This window comes from Schistocerca nitens, chromosome 6 (genome assembly GCF_023898315.1).
Source record: "Schistocerca nitens isolate TAMUIC-IGC-003100 chromosome 6, iqSchNite1.1, whole genome shotgun sequence".
In the NCBI taxonomy this organism is placed as follows: domain Eukaryota; kingdom Metazoa; phylum Arthropoda; class Insecta; order Orthoptera; family Acrididae; genus Schistocerca; species Schistocerca nitens.
The window spans coordinates 421,739,198-421,759,466 of NC_064619.1; the positions used below are offsets into that span (position 1 = coordinate 421,739,198).

The following is a 20,269-nucleotide window of genomic DNA, read 5'->3' on the forward strand; positions in this document are numbered from 1 at the left end:
ATCCATGATATTAACAATAAAACAAAAAGAGCAAAGATAACTATACATTTATAGATTATGGCTGTGTGGTACAAAGAAACACTTAGTGTTACAGAGACATTACTATTTTTCTACTTGCTTCTCTTTTTCAAGATTAAGTACACTCCCTCACAGACATTAAACACACCAGCCACAGTGAGGGTAGCCATGGGTGGGTGTACTTTGGGGTGTGGTGTGTGAATGTAGGTAATTATACTAGCTCAATAATGTAGGAACACTCACTCACTTTCACACACACCCCCCCCCCCTTTTGGGGATATCTTAAGGACTATTACTGTTCGTAATACAGGTTGATTTTCCTAAATGGGACAAACTGCGGGATAGTCCCTGAAAGGATAAGGAGCAAAAATGACAAATGGACATGTGGCTGGAGATGTGGTACACCTGCTTGAAGGTGGAGATGAAAGATCTTCGACAGTGCCACCAATATCAGCACCAGGCACATGGCCGGCCAGCTTTGGATTAGCCAGACAACCATGTGGAATGTTTTGTGTGACAACTGTCACTATCCATGTCACTTGTAACACGTGCAGCCCTTATTATCTATGGAAATGCCTCTACTTTGGTGGTTTTGTCCCTGGTTCGTTGCACAGGCCACACAATGCTGGGATTTCCATCTTCCATCCTATTCACAGATTTCCTGGGGGCCATATCATCAACCTTTATAATGCCCGTCTGTGGGCTACAGAGTTTCTCTGGGGTGTGGTAGCAGTGAATCATCAGCACTGGTTCAGCCAATGCGTGGGTGGCAGTTATTGGTGACTGCCTCTTGAGAGTAGTCATTTTTCCACAATCACTCACAGATGAGGCATATCTGCACTTCCTGTGGGGTGACCCTAGCTTCCCTGCTGAAAGACGTGCCTTTGGTGGTACGAAGGATAATGTGGCTACTACACATTAGTGCTCCAGCTCACTTCTCCATTTCTGTGTGGATGCATCTCGACATGTTCCCCAGCCAAAGGATTGAATAAGATAGTCTATTCGTATCACTCACCCGGCCACTGGACCTCTACCCTTTATATTTCTATCTTTGGGGGCACCTGTAAAAATGTCATGAATGCAGAGGCCATCACATACCTGCTGACAATGGAACAGTGCACTCGTGCTGCCTGTGACACAGTTTGATTGGAGGATGGCACTGCAGCATCGTGTTCATTCAGGTTTAGAAGCCCATGGAGACCGCTTGGAATACCACATCTAACAGTGGTCTCGTCAAAGTGTATTGTGCACTGCGTTGTACTGTACTGCGTGAAGGAATTAATAAATACCCTCTAGTGTAGACACCATGAATTTCAGCCATGTGTCTAAATGACATTTTTTGCTCCTTGCCCTGCCTGCAGTCTCTCGTCATTTAGCAAAATCACTCTGTATCTATTAAATGACTTGTGGATAACAGTTGAAGCTTTGTGAGACTCTTAACAGTTGTATAGAGAAGTCTCATTGCTTGGAAGCTTTAATTAACTGTGGGAAGACATGCGGAAGATTGCAATGCTTTGTATGGGATCAATATGTACCAATGCAACACACTGCGCATAAATAGGCCAAAAGGGCCATTATTGTTTTATTACATGTTTGCTTAACAATCACTGAAAACACTTGCATTCATTAAATATCTGGGAATATGCAAATGAAGGAATTTAAAATGGAATAACATAAAACTAAATTTAGAAAAAGAAAATGCTGGACTGAACTTTATTGGAAAAATTTTGAGGAAGTTTAGTCCATCCAGGAAGAAGGTTCCTTGTTAAACTCATGTTGTAGCAGTACTTCAGTATTTTTACTTAAACTGGGATCTTTAGCTGGTAAAGTTAGCATATCAGATAAAGAAGATCCCAAGGAGAGCAGCACAGTTTGTTGCAGTTTCAATTAATAAGTATGAAAACATTGCAGAGATGCTCATTTTAACTTCAGTGGCAAACACTGTAAGAGCAATGTTGTGCTAAGTTGTGTGATTTACTGCTAAAATTCAAAGACCATACATCAATTTACCGGAGATGATGAGTTGCAGATAGGCACAGCAAAAAGACTGTCAGAAGAGCTATCAGCCAACAAGGCCTTTGTTGGTGATAGAACACACACACACACACGCACACGCACACGCACACGCACACGCACCTTCCTGCGCATACAAGCGCTTGACCATAGTCTCTGGCTGCTGAAACAACACTGTGAGCAGCAGCACATGATGGGAGACACAACTGGATGGTACGGGTAAGGAGGATCCTGGGGCAGGGAGGGGGAGAGATAGCAGGGTAGGGGTGGAGGATGAGAAAGTGCTACTTGCGGGAGTATACAGGGTGAGGTGAAGAGAGGTTCGAGCAGCTCAATGCAGTCGGGAGGTTAGACGGAAGGCAGGGGAGGCTTGCAGAATTACATTCCATCCTGGATGTTCTATTATTGAAGACTGTACATTCTTATAATATTTAACCAGCATATTGCTTCATCATGCATACATCACACAGACATATATTAAGTCATTCTACCATGCATCATTTGTTTCTGAAACAGTGACAATGCTGCCACAGTTGTAAAATATAAGTTAGATGTAGATAGCTAGTAATATATCTGTGATATTGTGTGTCTCTATGTGCCACATTTGAATCACTTTCAGGTAACTCAGTTATTTTCCTCATTTTTCTTAGTGATTCTGATTAGTGCACTGGATTAACAGAAATTGATCTGGATGTTGTTTTGTATCTTTCTTCCTACATATTTAAACAAATACTGAGCTCATTTCTGTCATAAATAAGTATAAAGGAGCAGAGACCATACAATTCATAAGTAGATGCAATACAGTTTTTTACTTCCTAAAATAATAACTAATTGTGATGACAAAAATTAAATGGAATGAGCAAATGTATGGAACCCAATGAAATTACTGCATTAAAAAATGCTTAAAAAATTCTCAGAATTTAATGGAGCATAAGCTGGGGAATATTTTGTAAGTCTCACTCACCTCAGCTTGTAACATCTTCAAATTTTGTAGTCCTGTTGGACTCAGTTGTGTATAATATAATGGTATGTTGATAATTTTTAATTTTTGAGCATCTAATGACAACTAAATGAAACACAATTTTTATTCCATGCTTGTTTCAGCATTATTCTTTGCAAGGTATCTTCAGTGGCTGCAATATGTACATGTATACTATTTGAATATAATAGAGGGAAACATTCCACGTGGGAAAAATATATCTAAAAACAAAGACGATGTAACTTACCAAACGAAAGTGTTGGCATGTTGATAGACACACAAACACACACACAAAATTCAAGCTTTCACAACCAACGGTTGCTTCATCAGGAAAGAGGGAAGGAGAGGGAAAGACAAAAGGATGTGGGTTTTAAGGGAGAGGGTAAGGAGTCATTCCAATCACGGGAGCGGAAAGACTTACCTTAGGGGGGAAAAAAGGACAGGTATACACGCGCGCGCGCGCGCGCACTCACACACACACACACACACACACACACACACACACACACACACACACACACACACACACCACACACCCATCCGCACATATATGTGCGGATGGATATTTGTGTGTGTGTGTGTGATTTTCCTAAATGGGACAAACTGCGGGATAGTCCCTGAAAGGGATGGATATGTGTGCGCGAGTGTATACCTGTCTTTTTTTCCCCCCTAAGGTAAGTCTTTCCGCTCCCGGGATTGGAATGACTCCTTACCCTCTCCCTTAAAACCCACATCCTTTCGTCTTTCCCACTCCTTCCCTCTTTCCTGGTGAACGGTTGTGAAAGCTTGAATTTTGTGTGTGTGTTTGTGTTTGTTTGTGTGTCTATCAACATGCCAACGCTTTCATTTGGTGAGTTACATCATCTTTGTTTTTACATGTGTACTATTTAGTAGATATAAACTGTTCTAGCAATTTGCTTTTCTGTGATGGAATAATAATTTAAAGCTCTAGTTACAGGTTTCACCAATGTTCTGCCTGTTGTGGTCTAGTTCCATTTTCGGCACTGTTCTTCTTATAAATGGCATTTGAAATTTTAATTTTCAGACTTCACAACAGTAGGAACTGAACTCTTGTTTTGATGTTATGTTTTGATTGGTGTTGCCAACTGTCAAAAATTGTGTTTCATTCAGTTGTAAATAGATGGTCCAAAAGTAAAAATTATCAGCATACCATAATCTCAGCTTGTATATTTTATTTTCTTAGAATTAGTTGCATAATTGCTTATTTTGTCTTATTGATGACTTTCTCCATGCATCACTGTAAATAAAATAAAATTGTATCCTTTTCTTTATATGTTCAGTTCTTTTAGGTGTATAAATGATACTAACACTGTCACTGTTCACTTTTTCATAATTTGCGCACCAGGCAGTTACATTTTTCGGAAATAAGATGGCTTGTATCTTACCTAGCACTTCTTTGCCACCAAAGCAGTATCACTGGTTTCAAAGAAATCCATTTTGCAACTGTCACTTTAACATCTATAGAAAAACACAAAATATATAACATGGGAGCATGATATAAAATAGGAAATAAAATTTTAGTCAATTAATTTTCATCTTATTGTTATTGCTATTATTTATAACAGTCATTTGGTTTTATGCAATGGAAATAAAATGTAGGAATTTTACTAATTGTTAATTGGGAAAAAATTGTTCCCTGAGAAGATAAGTTGCAATTTACGCTGAGGTGACAAAAGCCGTGGGATAGTTATATGCACATATAGAGATTATGGTATACCGCAAACACAAAGTGTAAAAGTGCAGTGCATTGCTGTAATCTGTACTGAGGTGATTAATGTGGAAAGGTTTCTGATGTGATTATGGCCGCATAATGGGAATTAACAGACTTTGAACACTGAATGGTAGTTCGAGTTACATGAATGAGACGTTCGATTTCAGAAATTGTTAGGGAATTCAATATTCCTAGGTACAAAGTGTCAAGAGTATGCCAAGAATATCAATAGAGGCATTACCTCTCACTATGGACAATGCAGTGGCCAGTGGCCTTCACTTAATGACTGAGAAAAGCGGTATCTGCGTAGAGTTGTCAGTGCTAACAGAAAAGCAACACTTCATGAAGCAACTGCAGAAATCAGTGTGGGATGTATGACAGACATATCCTTTAGGACAGTACAGTGAAATTTGGCATTATTAGGATATGGCAGGAGACGACCGAAGCGAGTGTCTTTGCTAACAACACTACATCGCCTGCAGTGGCTCTCGTGGGTTCATGACCATGTCAGGTAGAGCCTAGATGACTAGCAACCATGACTGGCGTATGAATCCTAATTTCAGTTGATGAGAGCTGATAGTAGGGTTTGAATGTGGCACAGACCCTACAAAGCCATGGTCCCTACATGAATGGACTGGTTCCTCTGGTCCATCTGAAGCTACTTGGAGACAATTTGCAGCTGTTCATTTAGTTCATATTACCAAACAACAATGGAATTTCTTTAGACGATAATTCTCCATGTCACTGGATCACAATTATTCATGAGTTGTTTGAAGAACCCTCTGAACAATGAGAGTTAATGATTCGGCCACCCATTAAAACATTTATGGAACATAATGAAGAGGTTAGTTCATGCACAAAATACTGCACTGACAAAATTTTCGCAGTTGTGGACTGTTATAGAGGAAGCAAGGCTAAACATTTCTGTAGGTGACTTCCAATGACTTGTTGAGTCTGTGCCACGTGCAGTTGCTGCACTATGCTGGGCAAAAGGAGCTCCGATTCAATATTAGATGGTATCTCATGACTTTTGTCATCTCAGTTTATGTTTGTAGTGAGAGTGGTGGGCTTCTCATTAAGTATTTTTTTTAAATAGTAGTGAAGAGAACAATAAATCAGTTACTTGTATAAAAATCATATGTATTAAAGTACTGTGCATGCAGAGATTCTAGAATGAAGTATCTGTTGGTAAAAGTACACAAGATAAAACAGAGATCGACAGTATTGTAGCTGAAGAACTTCTGTATCAAGGTTTTATTTATAAAAGAAAGCAGGAATCTTAATGACAATTCTTTTAATTGTATGGATACGTGCACTTTTGCTCCTGGATAGCTAAAACTAAATAGTGTAGCTCTAACTGAGAAATGGAGATTTGCTATTCTGGGATACTCAAGATCATAGTTTTATGGTTATGTATACCAGGAATTAAGTTTACCTACTACTTTTGGAATATTTCAACACTTTTTTGTTTTAAATTTGTGTACCTCACATATTGAAGATAATGTTTACATTAAACATTTTGGTTCTTGGTTTTATTTCATGACCTCCTTAGGGTTTAATCTCATTCTCTTCCATCTTAAATGTTACCAGTTTCTCATTCTCTTTAATTTATTTGAGAAGGGATGTACAGAATACTTATGTAAATACCAGTCTGTCCAAATAAATTGCAAATATAATCAGTAATTTTTTAAATTGGTAGTGTTCTTAAAACTCTTCATGATAAATTTATTTTTAAAAATTTTACAGCAGAACACATGTTAATTTTGCAGAATTGAATAATTTGTCTATTTGTGGATATGTGCCTGTTACTCTATAGGACCTTTAGTTAATTTAAAATTATTATTTTCATACACAGTTTGTGTGTGAGCATTTTCTCATTGTGCACTAAGGAGTTTTTTTTTTTCACTCACAGTCTAAGTATACGTAATAAGGCACACCATAGAAGCATGTGTAAAGTTTTCATTTAAGATTTGTGTTATACGACTGCCATTCAGGAAGTATTGAACGCTTATTTTATTGTTTTCCTCCCTGCTTTGCCTTTTTGTATGAATTAAGCATGAATTGTGTGTTTGTATGCACAAATTGTGAAAGCAATTGAAAAAGATAACTTAGTTTTCTTTTGGAACTAAATTTTCACTTTTTGGGGATAGAAAAAATAAAGCTTAGATATAGTGAAGGAAAAGATGTCACCTTTGGTATCTTTTCACAGTTCCTTAACCCCCCCTCCCTTTGTCCCTCTCCTCTCCCATTTACTATTTAGATCATGAGGTTGCGCCTTTGTGTGAGAAAGTAACACATTATTTCTGTGGTGTAGTTGCAGTTGCATTGTCAAATGTTTGCATTTGGTGACTTTATATTGTTCTTGATGTAATATTGTAGCAGCATGTGTTTTATTTCTAAAGTTGATTTCAGTGATTTGGTAAAGCTTTTATTTGTAAAGAAGGCATGTTCATTAATCTGACATTGTGCAGGATGTCAGTAATGTGAATATTAATTGTTTAATGCAACTGTGATTCACATTGTTAAACTGTAGACTTCTGTTTTTTTATGGCATTCAAGGTATTATATATAGACACACACACACTTAAGAGATTATATATATATATATATATATATATATATATATATATATATATATATATATATATATATATACTTTCATTTGGTAAGTTGGTAAGTCACATCATCTTTGTTTGTAGATATATTTTTCCTACGTGGAATGTTTCCCTCTATTATATATATATATATATATATATATATATATATATATATATATTGTTGTGAAAGCTTGAATTTCGTGTGTATGTTTGTGTTTGTTTGTCGACCTGCCAGCACTTTCGTTCGGTAAGTCACATCATCTGTGTTTTATATATATATATATATATATATATATATATATATACTCCTGGAAATTGAAATAAGAACACCGTGAATTCATTGTCCCAGGAAGGGGAAACTTTATTGACACATTCCTGGGGTCAGATACATCACATGATCACACTGACAGAACCACAGGCACATAGACACAGGCAACAGAGCATGCACAATGTCGGCACTAGTACAGTGTATATCCACCTTTCGCAGCAATGCAGGCTGCTATTCTCCCATGGAGACGATCGTAGAGATGCTGGATGTAGTCCTGTGGAACGGCTTGCCATGCCATTTCCACCTGGCGCCTCAGTTGGACCAGCGTTCGTGCTGGACGTGCAGACCGCGTGAGACGACGCTTCATCCAGTCCCAAACATGCTCAATGGGGGACAGATCCGGAGATCTTGCTGGCCAGGGTAGTTGACTTACACCTTCTAGAGCACGTTGGGTGGCACGGGATACATGCGGACGTGCATTGTCCTGTTGGAACAGCAAGTTCCCTTGCCGGTCTAGGAATGGTAGAACGATGGGTTCGATGACGGTTTGGATGTACTGTGCACTATTCAGTGTCCCCTCGACGATCACCAGTGGTGTACGGCCAGTGTAGGAGATCGCTCCCCACACCATGATGCCTGGTGTTGGCCCTGTGTGCCTCGGTCGTATGCAGTCCTGATTGTGGCGCTCACCTGCACGGCGCCACACACGCATACGACCATCATTGGCACCAAGGCAGAAGCGGCTCTCATCGCTGAAGACGACACGTCTCCATTCGTCCCTCCATTCACGCCTGTCGCGACACCACTGGAGGCGGGCTGCACGATGTTGGGGCGTGAGTGGAAGACGGCCTAACGGTGTGCGGGACCGTAGCCCAGCTTCATGGAGACGGTTGCGAATGGTCCTCGCCGATACCCCAGGAGCAACAGTGTCCCTAATTTGCTGGGAAGTGGCGGTGCGGTCCCCTACGGCACTGCGTAGGATCCTACGGTCTTGGCGTGCATCCGTGCGTCGCTGCGGTCCGGTCCCAGGTCGACGGGCACGTGCACCTTCCGCCGACCACTGGCGACAACATCGATGTACTGTGGAGACCTCCCGCCCCACGTGTTGAGCAATTCGGCGGTATGTCCACCCGGCCTCCCGCATGCCCACTATACGCCCTCGCTCAAAGTCCGTCAACTGCACATACGGTTCACGTCCACGCTGTCGCGGCATGCTACCAGTGTTAAAGACTGCGATGGAGCTCCGCATGCCACGGCAAACTGGCTGACACTGACGGTGGCGGTGCACAAATGCTGCGCAGCTAGCGCCATTCGACGGCCAACACCGCGGTTCCTGGTGTGTCCGCTGTGCCGTGCGTGTGATCATTGCTTGTACAGCCCTCTCGCAGTGTCCGGAGCAAGTATGGTGGGTCTGACACACCGGTGTCAATGTGTTCTTTTTTCCATTTCCAGGAGTGTATATATATATACTGGCAGGTCGACAGACACACAAACAAACACAAACATACACACAGAATTCAAGCTTTCGCAACAAAATGTTGCCTCATCAGGAAAGAGGGAAGGAGAGGGAAAGACGAAAGGATGTGGGTTTTAAGGGAGAGGGTAAGGAGTCATTCAAATCCCGGGAGCGGAAAGACTTACCTTAGGGGGAAAAAAGGACGAGTATACACTCGCGCGTGCACGCACACACATATCCATCCGCACATACACAGACACAAGCAGACATTTGTAAAGGCAAAGAGTTCGGGCAGACATGTCAGTCGAGGAGGAAGTACAGAGGCAAAGATGTTGAAAGACAGGTGAGGTATGAGCGGCGGCAACTTGAAATTAGTGGAGGTTGAGGCCTGGCGAATAACGAGAGGAGAGGATATACTGAAGGGCAAGTTCCCATCTCCGGAGTTCTGACAGGTTGGTGTTAGTGGGAAGTATCCAGATAACCCGGACGGTATAACACTGTGCCAAGATGTGCTGGCCGTGCACCAAGGCACGTTTAGCCACAGGGTGATCCTCATTACCAACAAACACTGTCTGCCTGTGTCCATTCATGCGAATGAACAGTTTTTTGCTGGTCATTCCCACATAGAAAGCTTCACAGTGTAGGCAGGTCAGTTGGTAAATGACGTGGGTGCTTTCACACGTGGCTCTGCCTTTGATCGTGTACACCTTCCGGGTTACAGGACTGGAGTAGGTGGTGGTGGGAGGGTGCATGGGACAGGTTTTACACCGGGGGAAGTTACAAGGGTAGGAGCCAGGGGGTAGGGAAGGTGGTTTGGGGATTTCATAGGGATGAACTAAGAGGTTACGAAGGTTAGGTGGATGGCGGAAAGACACTCTTGGTGGAGTGGGGAGGATTTCATGAAGGATGGATCTCATTTCAGGGCAGGATTTGAGGAAGTCGTATCCCTGCTGGAGAGCCACATTCAGAGTCTGATCCAGTCCCGGAAAGTATCCTGTCACAAGTGGGGCACTTTTGTGGTTCTTCTGTGGGAGGTTCTCGGTTTGACGGGATGAGGAAGTGGCTCTGGTTATTTTCTTCTGTACCGGGTCGGGGGGGTAGTTGAGGGATGCGAAAGCTGTTTTCAGGTTGTTGGTGTAATGGTTCAGGGATTCAGGACTGGAGCAGATTCGTTTGCCACGAAGACCTAGGCTGTAGGGAAGGGACCGTTTTTGATGTGGAATTGGTGGCAGCTGTCATAATGGAGGTACTGTTGCTTGTTGGTGGGTTTGATGTGGCCGGACGTGAGAAGCTGGACAGGCCAACCGCAAATTAGAACAGCATGCCACCCTCCACCTGAAAAAACTATCCAATCTCATGATTTCCCACCTCCAGAAAGGCAACTCCCTCACCCTTCACAACCTTTCCAGCAAACCTCAACCTCCTCTCATTGCACACAAATCCAGTCTCTCCCATCTACTCAATCTCCCACTTCCAGCTCCACTCCCTCCAAAACCTCAAAATTCCAATCAACACAATCTGGAACCACAACACCCTAATTCAGTAGTTAACCTTTCCTCCAAACCTCTCTCCCAATCCGAAACCTCTGTCCTATCCAAAGGCCTCACCTTCAGCCCCACTCCCAGATTCAACCAAACAGCCCTCGTCAAAGATTTACTGTCCTGCACTCGTACTCTCTGCTGGAAATATCACTTTGCCACGAAGAAAAATGATCCTAATCCTACTCCTAATGATCCAACTTCCCAAAACACTATCCAAATTGAACCCTGCCTGGAACAGTTCCGTCCTCCGTCACAGCGGCACCCACCTCCTCTTCCTCAAAATCACCCTCTCCAAACCTTCCAGGAATTTCTGACTTCCAGCCTTGCCTCTCAATCCTTCTTAAAAAACCTTAATCCTACTCCCAACATCACCACTGCTGAAGCCCAAGCTATTCGTGATCTGAAGGCTGACCGATCCATCGTCATTCTTCCGGCGGACAAGGGTTCCACGACCGTGGTACTTGATCGTCGGGAGTATGTGGCTGAGGGACTGCGTCAGCTTTCAGACAACACCACATACAAAGTTTACCAAGGTAATCCCATTCCTGAAGTCCAGGCGGAGCTTCAAGGAATCCTCAGAACCTTAGGCCCCCTACAAAACCTTTCACCTGACTCCATCAACCTCCTGACCCCACCGACACCCCGCACCCATACCTTCTACCTTCTTCCCAAAATACATAAACCCAATCATCCCGTCCGCCCCATTGTAGCTGGTTACCAAGCCCCCACAGAGCGTATCTCTGCCTACGTAGATCAACACCTTCAACCCATTACATGCAGTCTCCCATCCTTCATCAAAGACACCAACCACTTTTTCGAACGCCTGGAATCCTTACCCAATCTGTTACCCCCGGAAACCATCCTTGTAACCATTGATGCCACTTCCTTACACACAAATATTCTGCACATCCAGGGCCTCGCTGCGATGGAGCACTTCCTTTCACGCCGATCACCTGCCACCCTACCTAAAACCTCTTTCCTCATTACCTTAGCCAGCTTCATCCTGACCCACAACTTCTTCACTTTTGAAGACCAGACATACCAACAATTAAAGGGAACAGCCGTGGGTACCAGGATGGCCCCCTCGTACACCAACCTATTCATGGGTCGCTTAGAGGAAGCCTTCTTGGTTACCCAGGCCTGCAAACCCAAAGTTTGGTACAGATTTATTGTTGACATCCTCATGATCTGGACTCACAGTGAAGAAGAACTCCAGAATTTCCTCTCCAACCTCAACTCCGTGGTTCCATCAGATTCACCTGGTCCTACTCCAAATCCCATTCCACTTTCCTTGATGTTGACCTCCATCTGACCAATGGCCAGCTTCACAGGTCCGTCCACATCAAACCCACCAACAAGCAACAGTACCTCCATTATGACAGCTGCCACCCATTCCACATCAAACGGTCCCTTCCCTACAGCCTAGGTCTTCGTGGCAAACGAATCTGCTCCAGTCCTGAATCCCTGAACCATTACACCAACAACCTGAAAACAGCTTTCGCATCCCGCAACTACCCTCCCGACCTGGTACAGAAGCAAATAACCAGAGCCACTTCCTCATCCCCTCAAACCGAGAACCTCCCACAGAAGAACCACAGAAGTGCCCCACTTCTGACAGGATACTTTCCGGGACTGGATCAGACTCTGAATGTGGCTCTCCAGCAGGGATACGACTTCCTCAAATCCTGCCCTGAAATGAGATCCATCCATCATGAAATTCTCCCCACTCCACCAAGAATGTCTTTCCGCCGTCCACCTAACCTTCGTAACCTGTTAGTTAATCCCTATGAAATCCCCAAACCACCTTCCCTACCCCCTGGCTCCTACCCTTGTAACTGCCCCCGGTGTAAAACCTGTCCCATGCACCCTCCCACCACCACCTACTTCAGTCCTGTAACCCGGAAGGTGTACACGATCAAAGGCAGAGCCACGTGTGAAAGCACCCACATCATTTAGCAACTGACCTGCCTACACTGTGACGCTTTCTATGTGGGAATGACCAGCAACAAACTGTCCATTCGCATGAATGGACACAGGCAGACAGTGTTTGTTGGTAATGAGGATCACCCTGTGGCTAAACATGCCTTGGTGCACGGCCAGCACATCTTGGCACAGTGTTATACCGTCCGGGTTATCTGGATACTTCCCACTAACACCAACCTGTCAGAACTCCGGAGATGGGAACTTGCCCTTCAGTATATCCTCTCCTCTTGTTAGCCGCCAGGCCTCAACCTCCGCTAATTTCAAGTTGCCGCCGCTCATACCTCACCTGTCTTTCAACATCTTTGCCTCTGTACTTCCGCCTCGACTGACATCTCTGCCCGAACTCTTTGCCTTTACAAATGTCTGCTTGTGTCTGTGTATGTGTGGATGGATATGTGTGTGTGTGCGAGTGTATACCTGTCCTTTTTTCCCCCAAGGTAAGTCTTTCCGCTCCCGGGATTGGAATGACTCCTTACCCTCTCTCTTAAAACCCACATCCTTTCGTCTTTCCCTCTCCTCCCCTCTTTCCTGACGAAGCAACCGTTGGTTGCAAAAGCTAGAATTTCGTGTGTATGTTTTTTAGCCAACCCAAGTGAAGTTTTTGTACCTTGAAGGACAGTAGTCCAGTTTGAAATTATTTGAGAGCTGCAGTGCATGCACTTTCACTTCATTATTTCACAGTCAGTTTCAGAACACGAGAATAATAGTTAGTACAAAGGGTTCTTAGTTCTGCAATTTAAATTTCTCCTGGGTTCAAGAACAGCTCGGGTTTCCTTCTATAACATGGTACAGCGCAATTCTAACCTCACTTCCAGGTGCACACTTTGCTAGACTGAATTGTATAAAAGCGATGTGTTGATGACTCAAGAAATGTTGATCCTTTAAAAAATACTTGACTGCTCAGTTTAAGGTTTAACGGTTGGTGACTAGGCCATCAGTCGGAACATATTTATTGTGTTTGCCAGTGTAGAAGGAAAAAGGGATTTTGAGGGGAAGGCATTACTGTTGCTGCAGTGCTGTGGTGGTGACTTGCTGTGGAAAGATATACTGTTTTATTTTACGTTTTTGTTATTGAACTTTGTAATGGAATTGAATTTTCGCAATCTGTCTAATCAAATGCAGTGGCATAATGTATCTTACTCAACCTGTGCTTGACTGTTTCGCCAATAGCCAGTTTCAGATCTGACGACATCCCACTCAAAAGGCATACCAGTCTGTTTAGTTCACCATGATGACAGGAGCGTTCTCTCTCCAACACAGTAACTGTCTCTGATTTAAATGTTCCTGAACATATGGCTTTTGAAATTTGAGAATCTTCACTCCGAACATAAAGTTTCGTGATAGCTCAGATAAGCAGAACATATTCATATCAGTAAGTACTGTAAAATATCAGCCTGCAAGCAACATGAATTGTTAATATCTGAGAAGCAGGGCGACAGACAAATTGCCAAATGAGGAAACTGTAGTCAACCAAACACCTTACCCGATACTGTAAACATCTGTATGTCAGTGCATCATTATTGTCACAGCTGTGTAGAAGGCTGTTGCCTCACCTGCAGCCATTTGAGAATTGTAGCAAAAATCTGGCAACAGCGCTCCTAGCTGTCAGGGGCCTTCTTACGCTGTCACAACTGTAGCCAATCATGAAAAGTAAGTGGAATTGCAGCCACACTTCTGTTCACAGAGCTTTCAGTTGCATGGTTTTTTTTTGGAAATAAAAGGCACCTGTCAACTGATAAGCTTTTGATTTAAGAATTTCAAATGTGCAATAATTTGTGGTGGTGATCAGCATTCACAACTACTTAACATCAAGAATCATCCTCAAGAAGAGAGAACCATCACTCTGAGACAAGCCAGCATCATCTCGTCTGATAACTTCTTCACTTCTCTGAGGCTTTCTTGTGATATGTATGTTAAAGATAACAACAAAGTCAAACATTCTGTTCTTGGCAGAGACAGTAAAAAGTTTACTTCATCAGACATTATCAGGTGTTGTCTATGACTTCACAGATAATGTGCTAATTTTGTTTATCAGTCTTTCTCAGACTGTAAATAGCATACAGTTTTAAGAGTGGAAATTTTCCTTTTTTCTGAAGATGTTGTGCAGTAGTACTCTTTTTGTCTGCTAACTCTCCATAGTTGTAACAGAAGCTATCTGAATAGAAGCTTTACTGCAACATCCCACATCTGCTCCAGCCACTACATTACATTACATTAATTTCCTGTTTATCATTTCTCTACTGATGCAGGTAATCCACACTGGAATACATGCATTCGGTTACAATTTCTGTCTGGAAATTAAATTGATAGTTGCAATGCGACTCAAATTTAACAAGATGTACTTGGTTATACTGTGTGTGTTGAGCACAGAGTAATAATGTTTAGTTGCAAAATTTGAAATTAATGAAGCACAAGTTAAGTCTTTGTCTTGCTCACGTATTCTTTTCCTTTTTACTTAACCTTTATTCTTTTTACACAAATTGCTGCACCTTGCGAAAACTGAAACAAAGATGCTCATTGATACCTGCAACACAACCCTTTTGAAGAAATATTCATGGGTTCACAAGCACCCTAACCTTGAGACCATCACAAACAATTATATTTCTTTGTTCAGCTTATTGGTCATCTGTTTCATGGAATTTTCTGCACAGATTTTCCCAAATTAATAAACAATTTGTTGAGTATTTACAGACAGAGAATTTTTTAGTATTTCTGTTACTCTCTTCCAATACAAACAAGTCTATGACCACTTATAGGTTATTCTTTGTATACATTTGATGTCCCTTTTAGTTGTAAGTGACAGGCATTCCGTAAACCAATGTTCTGGTATAGAAATTGTGGTTATCAATTTTGTTCTCCTTATTGTTGATAAATTACAGAACAGGTGAAAATTAATCCAGAGTAGCATAAGTATATAGCCCCCTTAGAACCATGGACCTTGCTGTTGGTGGGGAGGCTTGCATGCCTCAGCGATACAGATACCCGTACGATAGGTGCAACCACAACGGAGGGGTATCTGTTGAGAGGCCAGACAAATGTGTGGTTCCTGAAGAGGGGCTGCAGACTTTTCAGTAGTTGCAGGGGCAACAGTCTGGATGATTGACTGATCTGGCCTGGTAACACTAACCGAAATGGCCCTGCTGTGCTGGGACTGCGAGCGGCTGAAAGCAAGGGGAAACTACAGCCGTAATTTTTGCCGAGGGCATACATTCGGATCTCCGGGCGGGGACTACTCAGGAGGACGTTGTTACCAGGAGAAAGAAAACTGCCGTTCTATGGATCGGAGCGTGGAATGTCAGATCCCTTAATCGAGCAGGTAGGTCATAAAATTTAAAAAGGGAAATGGATAGGTTAAAGTTAGATATAGTGTAAATTAGTGAAGTTCACTGGCAGGAGGAACAAGACTTTTGGTCAGGCGAATACAGGGTTATAAATACAAAATCAAATAGGGGTAATGCAGGAGTCGGTTTAATATTGAATAACAAAATAGGAGTGCGGGTAAGCTACTACAAAAAGCATAGTGAACACATTATTGTGACCAAGATAGACACGAAGCCCACGCCTACTACAGTAGTAGAAGTTTATATGCCAACTAGATCTGCAGAATACGAAGAAATTGAGAAATGTATGATGAAATAAAAGAAATTATTCAGATAGTGAAGGGAGACAAAAATTTAACAGTCATGGGTGACTGGAATTCGGTAGTAGGAAAAGGGAGTGAAGGAAACGTAGTAGGTGAATATAGATTGGGGCTAAGAAATGAAAGAGCAAGCCGCCTGGTAGAATTTTGCACAGAGCAGTGAACCAAGTCCAACCATGACAAGATAGAATTGCCGTACTTTGCGTGGAAACTATCATAACTCCTTCACGTTTGCACCTGCAATCAGAGAACAAGTAGTGGACTCCCTGCAATAATCTTTGTCATCCTGCGCAATTCGTTGAAGGCAAGTGGCAGCCAGGCTAGACATTAACACAACAGCATGAATGGCTGCATTTGTAGTGGTGGTTTATCTGGGAAGCATGGAGTGCTGATGAATGGGATCACATTGTGTACAACAATGAATGTGATTCTTCACTACCCTGGCTGGCCATCATCAGTGAGTATTGGGGCAAGCTGGGGAGATGTCCTATTCTTCCAATGTTTTGGAGAGGCATAGCAGTGTTATCCCACATTCTTCCAGTGTTTTGGAGAGGTATAGCTGTCTTATCCCATGCGTTCATAGTGTCAGAAGCCAATGGGTATGACTTCAGATCAGGGCTGATAGTGATTAAGGAAACTCTGACGGCACAACGGTACGTTACGGACACTGCGTTCTTATGTATTACTTCTCATGTGACAGTATCGTGGTTCCGTTTTTCTTCACGACAATGCTTATATCCATTAGGCACATGCTTTATGAACTGTCTGCATAATGTTGAGGTACTCTTGTGGCCAGAGAGATCCACAGATCTGTTTCTGATAGAACATGTGTGGGCCCAGATCAGAAATCCCAGTGTCAGTATCCAGGATATCAAGGACCAGTTACACCAGTTGTGGACCACATCTCCCCAGGAGAGGATACAACAGCTGTATGACATCTTTTCCAATCAGATCACTGCTCTTTGCTAAGCTGCAACAAGACGTAGCAGTTTCCATGCAGCATTTAAGTAATCTGATGGGCCTTTCACTAACTGTGAAGACGTCTGTGAAAATAAGTCCACATTTATGCAGGTGAATTTAAATGCATTCATAACATTGAAAAATACTCTGTAATGAGAAATATGGATAAAATTAGTTAAAAAATGTTAGTTATCAGAATAACAATAAAACTGTGAGGCAACGTATTTCCTTTACATCTGTAGTAAATTGATACCAGCCTCCCCTCTTTATATCTACAATATCTTTTAAAAATATTAACTAATAGTATTATTCTGAATGAAATCATTTCTGTGGTCACAACCTAATGGTGTGACATCCGTATTGAATGGTAATTAACAGTAGGCAGCTTAGATATCCCAGGATACGTCTCAGAAAGAGGAGACATTAAATAAAATGAAGACAATTTGTTGCTGCAAAATATTTGTGTGCCTTAGATTATCTTCTTCTGCTTCAATGTTTTTTGTATTTTTATTATTTTTCATTCATTGCAATCATTAAATTTTGTTCCAAATAAATTTCAAAGAGATTAATAACCATACATTTTCTAATAGTTTGCAGTATGTGCATTTTAATTACAAAGGTTACCATTATTTGTTGATTAATTTTTCACAGACAGTAATCTCAATCAGTTTAAGTGGTAGAAGTTTTGAAGCAAACATTTTCTTATATTTGTGTTGTAGAAATACATTGATGATTAAGACTTTTATGGTGTCGTAAGTTGACATCATAAATAACATGTTGTTGTTCTAGAGGTGGCTTAATTTGGTATATTTATTCCCCCACAATATCTTGTTGCAACAGTTTCTATAGCAGAGTTTGCAAAATCAGGTGCCTCCTTCATCTTTCACTTGAGGCTTACTTAGTGTAGTTTCACTTTGTATTTATTGCAAGCATTGTGTCAGATGAATTAATGGCATGAAATTCTGTATAAAATAAATAATGAATCACATAAAATAAGTTACCTGATGATGTGTCATGTTATATTCATAAGAAATAAAAATTGCATTTGCACAGTACATGTTTATAAGAAAAAGGAAAGAGAGATTATATTTATCATAGTATACTGTTACTTTAACATGCCTCTATGAAACAGTTTTTATTGACAGAATGAAATTTATATTTGGGGTATTCTGAAATATTTACTGAATCCCTACTTATCGAAAAATGTAGTGTACAGTCTGCTTTTTCCACTATTGGATGGTTGTGGCCATATTATTTTGGAAATTTTTACTTTCTAAAATCTAACTTTGATGATGCAAACAAAAAAAGATATACATTTCTTTCAGTCTGCTATCGTGCTTTTCCACACTGTTACTCAGTTTCGGATCAAAAGGAACTAATCAGTTGATCCTTGTGGAAAAGTGACGAGAGACTGTAGTAAAAGACATTATAGTAATTCAACTGTTACAGGTTTCTCCAGCTAAAAATATGTTAAAAGACCCTTTATGCACAGGCTTCTGCATCAATCGGAGAGGAAAGAAAAAAGTAATGTTTGTTGTCTATTTGGAATCTGTAGGTAATCAAAATTGTATAGAAAATAAAAGTGTGTCCTGGAAGCAAATAGTTTTAATATTCATGGAAATGTTGAATCTGGAATGCCTGCTGACTGAACAATGCCCCCAAAATTTGATGGCCTCAAACATATACACAAAATAAAGTCAAAGTGGTTAATATGAAGTGGAATGAAAAAGAAACTTCAATTTTTTGTATGGGAGGAACAGATATGAATGATCATTCAAAATGATTAAATCTTGTGTGATAGACATGATTGTTTATTTCATTAGGATTGTTTACGTAGTACCTAGGCCTGAAAGAATGCTACCAGAAGATGGCAGTGCTTCCCATCCTAGTTAGATCAACTTATCTATGATTTTGTTATGTTGGAAACCAAGAAAAAATTATGATTTGTGGATAGAAGTCCTGGTGTTTTACTATCTCCCCTTTTCTATATTTTTAAACAGTTCAGTTTTCAAAAATGGATTATTTTCTTGGTATTTGTGAACATTTTGTTGTACAATAAACTACTAAGAAGATGAATCTGGTAAGGATACTGTTTGTTTGATCTGACGCTGGAATTACGCTTTGTCTGTATAAATGTTTTTATGTTGATTCCACCATTTGCATGGTGTAAACCGTTAAATATGGAATTACTCGTTAACTAGAATACTGGCTTAAGAAGAGCGTGTTTATCGAAGCATAGTGTTGTCTTACTCAACCAATTTAACATTGATAAGGCTTAGCCTTATTGAACCTGAATAAAGAAAAGTGTGAAGTTATTCACTTGAGTACTAAAAGAAATCCATTAAATTTCGATTATGCAGTAAGTCACACAAATCTGAAGGCTGTAAATTCAACTAAATACTTAGGGATTACTATTACAAATAACCTAAATTGCAACGATCGTGTAGATAATGTTGTGGGTAGAGCAAACCAAAGACTGCGATTCGTTGGCAGAAGGTGCAACAGATCTACTAAAGAGACTGCTTACACCACACTTGTCTGCCCTATTCTGGAGTATTGCTGTGGGGTGTGGGATCCACATTAGGTGGGACTGAGGGATGTCATTGAAAATGTACAAAGAAGGGCAGCTCATTTTGTATTATCGTGAAATAGGGGAGATAGTGTCACAGACATAATACGTGAATTGGAGTGGCAATCATTAAAACAAAGGCGTTTTTCATTGTAATGGGATCTTCTCGTGAAATTTCATTCACCAGTTTTCTCCTCCAATTGAGAAAACATTCTGGTGGCACCCAGCTACATAGGGAGAAATGATCGTCACGATGAAATAAGAGAAATCAGGGCTCGCACAGAAAAATTTAAGTGCTCGTTGTGAATAGCAGAGTAATCACGTAGATGTAGATGTAGATGTAGATGGTGCTTCTCTACATAAAATTTTGCAAAATCTGAAAATAAAAAAGTCTTCAGCTCTGTTTAGGGTCAAACCATGAACTTTTTCATTGCTAATCTGACAAACCAAACAGCCATGTGGCATGATGATATATTAATTATATCAGACCGTCATCGAGAATAAATTATGATA

At 41.2% G+C, this 20,269-nt stretch overlaps 1 protein-coding gene across 1 annotated transcript in view; it reads left to right on the top strand.

The window, feature by feature from the left end:
- Positions 1 to 20,269, top strand: part of LOC126262284 (rho guanine nucleotide exchange factor 18) — a 628,397-nt gene that overhangs the window by 405,977 nt on the left and 202,151 nt on the right. The window lies entirely within an intron of this gene.